The sequence below is a fragment of the Nomascus leucogenys genome, chromosome 5 (genome assembly GCF_006542625.1).
Source record: "Nomascus leucogenys isolate Asia chromosome 5, Asia_NLE_v1, whole genome shotgun sequence".
NCBI classification, from domain to species: domain Eukaryota; kingdom Metazoa; phylum Chordata; class Mammalia; order Primates; family Hylobatidae; genus Nomascus; species Nomascus leucogenys.
This window is the reverse complement of record NC_044385.1, coordinates 6,679,204-6,690,258: the sequence shown is the minus strand read 5'-3', so window position 1 is coordinate 6,690,258 and position 11,055 is coordinate 6,679,204.

Here is an 11,055-nt window from a genome sequence, read left to right as displayed (position 1 = left end):
TTCGAATTAAAGGCATATTGTTTTAATATAATAGTTGATTACAGAAAAGCAGGAATTGATATAAAATTGCATCTGAACCACGGTTTTATCTTTTCTCTTTTCTATTGCCTGGAACCAGACGACAGTAAAGAGAGAGCGATCGGATGTTCTTAAAATCAAAAGTCCAGAACCTGCAAAGCAAATTTATGAGTTAAACTTGTAAACTTGCTAAACCTTTTGGTAACATTATGTTATTTTGCGACTTATAAATTTGACACATATTTAAAATATAAAAATTCAAATGAGATTGTAATAGTTGAACTACAATCAAAACACACTAGAAAACTGAATGCAAATTCTTTAAAACATTGCTAATAATGGAATGACATTTTGTTTTTGTTCTCCACCTTCCCAGCAGGTAGCATTATTGTGTATGTCATTATTTTGATGCATCCTTTCAGTTCTGTATATTTTTTGCTTCGTGCACTAATATACAAACAATGGTTTTAATATTTTACTTTAAAGTTTTACTGTTGTATAATGAACTCTATGCTTTTAAGATATAGTTAAAATTAATCATATTGATCACATGAATATGAAATATTTTATTTATCCAGTTTCTTAATAAAGAATATTTTTCTTTGCTATCACACAAAATTCTTTAATGAACATATGTTTGTCATTTCTTCATAGATCATCTCTTTCTTCATTGGGTAGTGCCCCTCTTTCTTGTTATTGTTGCTTGTCATTTTAAACTTTTTTTAATATTGATATTTCTCTACCAATTTTGTATTGGCTATTATTTGCCTGATGTATATTTCTCATTTTATTTTATTTTTTGTTTCATTTTTGTTTCGAGCATGTCTCTCATTTCTACCATACAGTTTAACTTTTCAAAACCCAAATTAATAGCCTTTTTATAAATAGGTTATTTTAATCCCTTTTAAAAATCACCTATGACACATATTATGTTCTAGAATTTTTCAAGGCACTTTACATGTATTAATTCTTGGAACACTCAAAAACAACCCTATGAGATAGGTCCTTTTATTATTCCTGTACATAGAAGAGAAAAATTGATGCCCAGGAACATCCAAGTATTTATTTGTGTGTTTTACTTCGATTTATTAGTGAAACTGCTTTTCTATTTGCAGCAGTAATATAAAGTTCCATTTTTAATTATTCATTTTATTTGAAGTAAAATATTCAGTATAATATGAAGATGCTATATAAATGACTAAAATTTGGGAAATGTTAACTTAGCTAATTTATTTTTATTAATTAGTAATAAAATGTACATAAAGCCTTTAAATTAATAAAGGCTAGACATCTTCATTTTAGAATGACTTATGTTATCTATTTGAAATAATGTTTTTACTTTGCTTAGAGTTTGGGTTTTTTTTTTAAATCTTTGGACTTGTCTGATAATAATATTGACCTGCTTTCTTCTTGTTGATACTTGCCTGGTTTGTTCTTGTTTGTTTTACTTTGCTTTCTGTTTAAGGTAGGGGATGTGATTGGTGTCCTGCTAAGGGACAAGGGAAAAGTGCAGTGGTTTTCTCTTGCCTATGTTCTAAATCTCAACACCTGGCTGACAAAATTGATTGCAAGGTTCAAATTGTATCAATCAAAATGTTCTCCTTATTCAAAATAAAGACTTCTGCAAATTCTAATTTAGGATACCTCCCAGCCTGGGAGGTTACCAGAGGGTTTCCTAGAGGAAGCTTAATAGAAAGTTTGCAAGATACAGCCATAAAAGTCTCCCAGAAAGTAGAGCAAATATTCAAAGAGAAGGAAAATAAAAGAAGTAAATAAAATTAGAGAAACAGTTCAGTATGTCCAATGTGTGAATAATATAGGGGAAACATCAGGAAAAAATGGAATAAACCTTAAAAAAAATTCAAAAAAATATATTGTAGAACTAGCAGATATGAACTAGCCAGAATGAGTTATGTCAACAAGAAATGTTAGAATACCAAGGGCAAAGAGAAGAGACTGGAATCTTTCAGAGAGAAAAATAAATAAGCAAAGGATTAGAAATCCTTAGACTTCACAACAACAGTATCAGAAGCCAGACAACAGTTGAATGATGTCTTCAAATTGTTGAAGGAAAATTATTTCCAACTTTATACCCAGAGAAATCAAGTGTGTGAAGAGAATTAAAATGTTTTCACATTATCAAGATGTCAAAAAATTTACTTCTTATCTACACTTTTCAAGAAAACGCCTCAGGTAAGTGCTCCACTGTAACTAGGAGTAAACAAAGGAAGAGGAAATTACAGACTTAGAAAATATGGTCTTCAACACAAGAGACAGATGTGGCATATTGCCTGGAGGAGGCTATGACAGCTGTGCACTTACCTTAGAGAGCAACCGTCTCAGATGGAAGCAGGTCACAGCCTCTGGAATAGATTTACTCAAAAAGATAAAATTGCTAATGCCTTGAATATATTGAGAAGGAATTTAGCTGATCGGGGGAGAGTTTGATAAGTCTTAGAAAAGTAACCAAAGGGAAAAAGCATGACAGTTATTAAACTGACAAAGATAGTTGTATTTTGCAGGAAAGGAAAAATAATCATTATCAAATTTGAATGGCCATAGTTATAATAAATCAAACGTTGAATATTGATCTAACTGAAATGTTGATGTAACTATACTGAAAGGATGGGGAGATGGAAAGAATGTGGAAGTTTGGAGAGATTCGGACATGGTGAAGAAAAAACATTAATCTTCGTCTTCAGTAGTGAGAAGTCATGATCTAATACCTAAAACCATAAACTGGACAGACAGAAACAAAAACCAAGAAGTAATCTTTAGAGACGTGGACGTATATACCCAGGAACTGAAAGGGATGCCTCTGTGCAAGGATAAGTGGCAGAGAGGTAACAAGGGTGATGACTCTTTAGGTTGGATGTCTTGCAGAACTTTTTTATTCCTAAGACTATGTGCACATACAGAAACTTTGCAAAACACTAAAATTACCAACTCAAAAAGTTAACCAACCTCTCTCTCCATTCTCCAGAAAAACATCAATTCCTCAATGTGCTGGATTCCATTACCCCTCAAAGACACTACCCACTCTTTTTCTTACTTCATCTGGTTATTTCTCTTAATTGACCCATAGAATAAGTTAATACTGTAACTTTGCTGTCTCAGCTCTCATGTTAAAAACAAACAAAAGCTGCCCTGACTTTGCATCCCACTTCAACTCCCTCCTCATTTCCAGCACATATTTGATCACCATCTTCACTTCACTTCTCATTCTTTCTTCATCCTATTACAATCTGCCTTCAGTACATGTCACTCCATTGATACTGCCCTTTCCAGGGTCACCAGTGACCTGCAAGGTGCAAATACAATGAACAGTTAGTTTCCTATGTTTGCAGCAGCATTGACACAATTGACACCCCTTCTCCTTGGAAATACCTCTTTCTCGCTCTTTGAAATATCAAACTCTCCTTATTTCCCTCTCCCAAACTTCCATTTTGTTTCACTAGCTACTCCTTCACACTGTTCTTTGACAGATTTTCACTTACAAATAGGGAAGGGCCTCAGGGCTCACTCCTAAATAGTCTTTCCTTTTTAATTCATTTTAAAGAATACAGTGGGACCTCAGGTACAGAGGGTTGAGTAAATACACTGACCTTATGACGTTATGGAGTGTAAGATCCATTCTTGTTTTATTTAAATATTTCTTTTCTATTCCTATTTTCTGTTCATATTCTTACTCTCTTTTTTATTTCAATAGTTTTGGGGGAACAGGTGGTGTTTAGTTGCCTAGATAAGTTCTTTAGTGGTGATTTCTGAGATTTTGGTGCACCCATCACCTAAGCAGTGTACACTGTACCCAATGTGTAAGTTTTTCATCCCTCACCCGCTCCTATCCTTCCCCCTGAGTCCCCAAAGTCCATTATGTGGTTCTTATGACTTTGTGTCCTCATAGCTTAGCTTCACTTAGCTTCTTATTCTCCTATACCCTTTCTCCTTTCAAACCCCTAGAAAACTATTATAATGTGTCTACTTTGTATCCTTTTGTTTAGATGTATTATTGTAAAATTTGTACAGTTGTTTTGTGCAGTTTAAATTTTATGTAAACAGTATTGAATTATGCATGCTATTCCCTTTCTTAACCATCTTCTCAATCAGTTATCTTTCCGTAGGTGAAATCTTCATTCCCATGATTTTCAGTACCATCTTGATGTTGATATACTGATGATGCCAAACTTATTTTTCCAACCTAGGTTTCTCCAAGCCCCAGATTTACATTTCCAACTGTGTGCTTAGTATCTCTATTTGTCTAACTCAATACTCACATCTCAAACTTAATATACCCTAAATGAGAAATCTTAGTTGGCACCCCACCCTAGTCTTTCATGCTCAGTAAACTACCACGAGTCAGTCAAGCTGGAAACCTGCAAGTCTTCCTTGATTCCTGAACTCTGCCCCCATTTCCCAAACATATGCATACACTATGCCAAATTTACCAGCAGATCCTCATCATTTTACCACAAATTTATGTCTTGAATCCATTCACTTTCCTCTCTTTTTACTTTCACCAATATCTATTTGTTAATAAAACAAGTAAACTAATAATCCTGGTAGTTTCCTAGAATAGTGAACACAATAAAGGAAACAAATAAGATGTTTAGAGAATTATTGAGAGGTTGCTTCTTTTAGGTAAGGTGATCAAGCTAAGGATATTGTATCTGAGCTGAGAACTAAGCGATGAGAGCCAGCTGTACAATGACAGAAGAGTATTCTAGGCAGACAGCTGCAAGTACAAAGGGCTTGGTTAAACGAATAAACAATTGTTGAGCAAGCTGATGTCGTCAAAGGGAGATAATATTCTGTCAATTTCAACAGTCCGAGAATGATGAAAACATCGGAGTAAATACTGTTTTAATTAATCCTTTGCTAAATTTTAATTTCTTTTCATAAATGTTTATTATTTCCAATAATGTTGATTTGTTAAATATATAAATATGTGTAGAGTAAAGTGGAAATATTCAGTGTCTGATGTAAAGTATTCTCCTCTTGGAGTCATTCTACTGTAAAAGTGCCAGCTTTAGGGATTAACAAATAGCTGAATCCCAATGAGGATGAATTGCTTACTGCTATTGACACAAATTGCTCTATAAATCCCTACTTATCCTACAGTCTCAAGTTCTTCAGGCTCAGAGAATGGGGGAAGCTAGTCTATCAGTTCTTCTCTCCCTCAAGAACATCATCCAGAGAAAGAAGTGATTGTGATCTTGAACCTTCCTGAGGCTCCTCCAACGCAATGCTTTCTACCTGACTTTTAGGAAGAACAGAGGGATAAGTAGCCATAATCAAAATTGTTATAATAATTAAGCTTTGTTCAAGCTTTTGCTGCCCGTTCTCTTTCGGGCACTCTGGACTCTCATGTTATCCTACAGTTTCTAAAAGTCACCAACTGGATCATTCTACTCAGATCTGTTTTCTCCTGCGTAACCTTATACAAAAGTTGATTACCTCTTCCTGCCTCTTCCAACTCAAAGATCATCAAATCCAAATTATTCAGATGTTATTATAAAATATAACTATCCAGAGACATGAAATCAACCCATCAGTGGCAGATTGGGTAAAGAAAATATGGTGCATGTACACCATGGAATATGGTGCATCCATAAAAAAGCATGAGCTCATGTCCTTTGCAGGAACATGGATAGAGCTGGAGGCCATTATCCTTAACAAACTAACGTAGGAACAGAAAACCAAATACTGCATGTTCTCACTTATAAGTGGGACCTAAATTATGAGAATACATGGATACAAAGAGGGGAACAACAGATACTGGGGCCTACTTGAACGTGGAGGATGGGAGAAGGGAGAGGCTCAGAAGAAATAGCTATTGGGTACTAGGTTTAGTACCTGAGTGATGAAATAATCTGTACAACAAACTCCTGTGACACAAGTTTACCCAAATAACAAACCTGCAGATGTATCCCTGAACCTAAAAGTTAAAATAAGATAAAATAAATTAAAAAATATATATCAATTTAAGTTTCATTTAGTTTGGATTGTCAAAAAAAATAAAAGCAACATGAGATATGAAAATTGTCACTTTTCTGGAGAAACAGTCATTTATTACTGACTCTCCCTATAACAGAAATTGAGGACATTTCTGAGAGGTAATAACAAAATTATCTATTCTAAGAATGAACTGAGAAAACTGGGACTTACTATAAAAGTAATAATAATCATTACTTATCAGTCTATTAGCATATTGTTTACATGCTGCATAGACTTAATGATTCATTGTTAATCTCTTTTATCTCAACTATTGACTTGACATAATTTTTTGGCCCATAAGTGGAGAGTTATTTGACCCACCTAATAAGTGATGTAGAAACATCATAGAACAATAGTTATCAGCCTCCTTATAGTCAGTTTTAATGTCATAAACACTGTTTTAGCCAGATTATTTGTGAGGTGGGTCACAATTTGTTATACATAGGAGTTAAAGTATCAAAATTTGAAAATTATTTTAAAAATAAGTAAAGCAGATGCAATATGTTTTTACCCAGATAATATAGTATTAATATATGTGCTTCTTTGAGTCAAAGAAAAACGGTAAGTTTCTAGCTATTAAGCAGAGAATTGTATGTAAACTTCAGGCTATCTCATCTGTGCCCAAACTGCTAATATTAGTACTTCCATGAGAGTTCATCTTTCAGGTGAATAACATTTAAAACGAATGTGTCATGTGTTGTGGAAAAGGGTTTTGAATTTCTAGGCTTAAAGAGAGCAAATAGCACGACGATCTCTAGTTTTGTCCCATATGGGCTATGTAGATACCAAAGGAACAGCCATTCCTAAGACAGACCTCACTGGTGTTGCACATGGAGTGAGTGCTGAATCACCCATAAGCACAAGGCAGAAGGAAAAATAAATCTTCTCTAAAGCAATACACTGATGCCTGAAACCCCAAACTACTTACAAGTTGTTTTGTTTTTTTTTTCAACTACCATTTTGAGCACTCAAAGTTTAAAATGCTCACAGGGAAATTAGATAACATAAGTATCTACAAAAGATAAATAACCATCAAAACAAAGCCACAGTAGAAATTATCAGACACAGACCGTAAGACATTCATGTTCATTATGTTAAGTAATAAACATAAGCTTGAGGATTTTGGCAAGGGTGCTGGAAACTAAAAATATTGTAGTATATATGAAAAATAAAAATTCCAGAACTAAAAAATTACAATAATCAAAGTTAACATAATGGATGAGTTTATCAGCTGACTAGACAGCAGAAAAAAGAATTGGGAAATTGAATAATACATTAAAATACGTAATGCATTAAAATAACTGTCCATAGTGAAGCACAAAAGGACAAGCAATGCAAATACAGATAAAAGGATACGAGACAAGGGAAGAAACCAGTCTCTGCTTAAGCAACCCAATGATTTCCTGCTAGGATCTATAAAAATAAATTTTTATGTAGATACATCTTAGTGAAATGACAGAAAGCCAAAGACTCAAGTTAAAAGATAAAGATTAAAGACTAGACTGGATTTTAAAATGTTCAACAGAATGATGTTTACAAAGGCCACATAAGAATAAAAGAAAGTTGAAACCAAAAGGTTGGAAATGATATAATATGTAAATGCTAACCTAAATATAAAAGCTAATAGTACTATCAAATAAACTTTAAGGCAAAAATAATTATTTGCTTCATAATAATAAAAGCTTTAGTTTACCAGTAATGGATAGCAGCTTTAAGTGTGGATTGTTCCATATAGATAGGAATGCTGAAGAAACAGACAAATACCAATCACAGCGTGAGATTATTTAACGTACCTTTTTCAGTAATTGACAAAACAAGCATACCCAAAGTTAGCGAGAATACAAAAGTTTTGAACACATGATTAATAAACTTGACCTAATGGATATGTACAGGAAAATATATACACTAATTTCAGAAAAAAAATATATATATATATATTTCAAGTACACACAAAGCATTTACACAAATTTACCACTTTATGGCCATACAATGAGTCTTAACCAGTTTCACATGTTTGAAAATCTATAGCACATATTAGCTGGCTTCACTTGAATTTTGCTAAAAACCAATAACAATAAGAAAACTAGGGGCCGGGCGCGGTGGCTCATGCCTGTAATCCCAGCACTTTGGGAGGCCGAGGCGGGCGGATCACGAGGTCAGGAGATCGAGACCATCCTGGCTAACACGGTGAAACCCTGTCTCTACTAAAAATACAAAAAAATTAGCCGGGCGAGGTGGCGGGCGCCTGTAGTCCCAGCTACTCGGGAGACTGAGGCAGGAGAATGGCGTGAACCCCGGGAGGCGGAGCTTGCAGTGAGCCGAGATCGCGCCACTGCACTCCAGCCTGGTCCCGAGCAAGACTCCGTCTCAAAAAAAAAAAAAAAAAAAGAAAAAAAAAGAAAACTAGGATGTCTCATGCATTTGGAACTTAAGAAATAAACCTTTATTCCACCCTGTACTGGAGGTACTAGCCAGCACGGAAGGGAATCATTCAATCAGTCAGTAGTGGGGGAGAGACAGAGAGAGAGAGAAAGAAAGAGAGAGAGAGAGAAACTACCATGATTGTGGTGAAGAGAAAAATCCACCATTCAGTCAATAGGAAAGAAAGACAGGGAAGGAAGGAAGGAAGGAAGGAAGGAAGGAAGGAAGGAAGGAAGGACTATCATTGTGATTGGGTGAAAAGAAAAATCAAAAAATCTACAGACAAAATTAATAGAATTAATAACTTTTGCAATGCTGCTGGATACAAGCTCACAAAATGGAAAATAATGTTTCTAAATACTATTAATAGTAGATAATGAAATAAAAGATATTATTTACAATAAAATTTAAAAAATCAATTACCTAAACATAATAATAGGGGATCAAACCTCTGCAGGGAAAGAATATAACTTTGTAAGCCTTGGAGATGACAAACAGATGGTGGGGAGGGGCATATCATATTCTGAATAGAAAGACGCAGTAGTCAAAATAGTTATTCTTTCCAGATAGATGTATAACTTCGAAGCAATCCCAGTCAAAAATCCCAACCACGTTTTTATTTTAGGGATTTTTTTAAATGGAATTAACAGGCTGATTCTAAAACAGTTGGAAATACAAAGCACCAAGAATAGTCAATACATTATTAATGAAGGACAAGGTGGGGTGAATTAATGAAGACATTAAGGATTGTATTAAAGCTATCGTAATTTGGCTTTGGAACTGGCATTAGTAGGTATAGTATAGGCAGTATAGACTAAACGGAATGAAGTAGAGTAGAAACCTGGAACAAGAGCCACACATATATGAACACCGGACCTACACCGAAGGCAATGTGGGAAAAGGAAAGTCTTTTCATTTAGTGGTACTGGGAATACTGGGTATTCATTTGGAGAACAAATAAAATTTTGACATCTATATCACAGCATTCCAAAAACAAAAAAACTAACTCCATGTTGATCATAGACCTAAAAATGAAAGGTAAATTATAAGTATTTTAGAAGACAACATGGAAGAATATCCTCATGACCTCAAGGTTATACTAAAAATGATAAAACATGACATGAAAAACTCTAACCACAAGGAAAAATAATATATTAAATGAAGAATATTCTTTCATCAAAAGACACCACTAGGAAAGCAAAAAGGCAAGCCACAGAGTGAATGAAATGTTATTTGCGCCATATGTAAATACTAAAGTTCATATGCAATGGGACTCAAAAAAGGAAAAAACTTCACACCCTCCCCCCAAAAATTAACACTATCTGTACAGAAGAAGAAAAATAAGTTGTGAATGAACAGGTAAAAATGTGCTCAACTTCACTAATAATCAAAGGACTGCAATTTAAAAGAACAATGAAATATAAAGCACATCTACCAGACCGGCAAAAATTAAAAATTCTTGGCAATACATACATTGGTGAGGATACAGCAGAAGACAAATTTTACACATTGTGTCAAGTAAAAGCTAATGCACCACTTTGGAATGTAACGTTGGTTTATTCAGAAAGGTAAAAAATATGCATAAACATGGCTGGGCGCAGTCGCTTACATCTGTAATTCTAGCACTTTGGGAGGCCCAGGCGGGTGGACCACGTGAGGCCAGGAGTTCAAGACCAGCCTAGTCAACATGGTGAAACCCCGTCTCTACTAAAAAAATACAAAAATTAGCTAGGTGTGGTAGCAGGCACCTGTAATCCCAGCTACTCGGGAGGCAGAGGCAGGAGAATCACTTGAACCTGGGAGGCAGAGGTTGCAATGAGCCGAGATTGCACCATTGCACTCCAGCCTGGGTGACAGAGTGAGACTCCATCTCAAAAACAAACAAAAAACAAACAAACAAAAAAGCATAAACAGCATATGAAACCTAGAGATACTCATACATATGTACACGACATTGTATACACAAGAGTGTTTATGGCAACACCATTATTCATGATATTAAAAATTTGGAAACACCCCAAATGTCCATCAACAGTACAATGGACAAATAATATATGAAGATAAAAATGAATGAACTGGAAAAACATGCAACAACACAAATGGATCTTAAGAGATATAACATTGAGAAAAAGAAGCATGTTGTAAAAAAATAAACAGCATAAGTTCATTTATAGGAAAGTTAAAAAAAGTCAACACTAAACTATTTTAGGGATGCATCTATGATGGTACAATTATACATAAAAGCAAAGAAAGTCGGTATGACAGTTACCTCTATGAAGGAGGGGTGATTAACAAGGGGCACGTTAGACTTCTAGGATTCTGGTAATATTCTCTCTCTGCACCTAAATGGTAGTTACATGGATACTTGCTTTACAGTAACTTATTATACTGTTCATTTGTGTTATAGTTCATAATTTTTAAAAGATTTTTTAACAATGATACAGTTCTCTACATATTGATATTGAAGAATTCTCAAGCTATATGTTGTAAAGTGAGAAATATGGTGTGGAAAAAGTTTTTAAATGTATGTTTAAAAAGAAAGGAAGGAGGGGAAGGAGAGAGAGAGTGAGAGACAGAGAGAGAAAAGGAGAGAGAGGGAGAAGATAGAAAACAAGGAAAGAA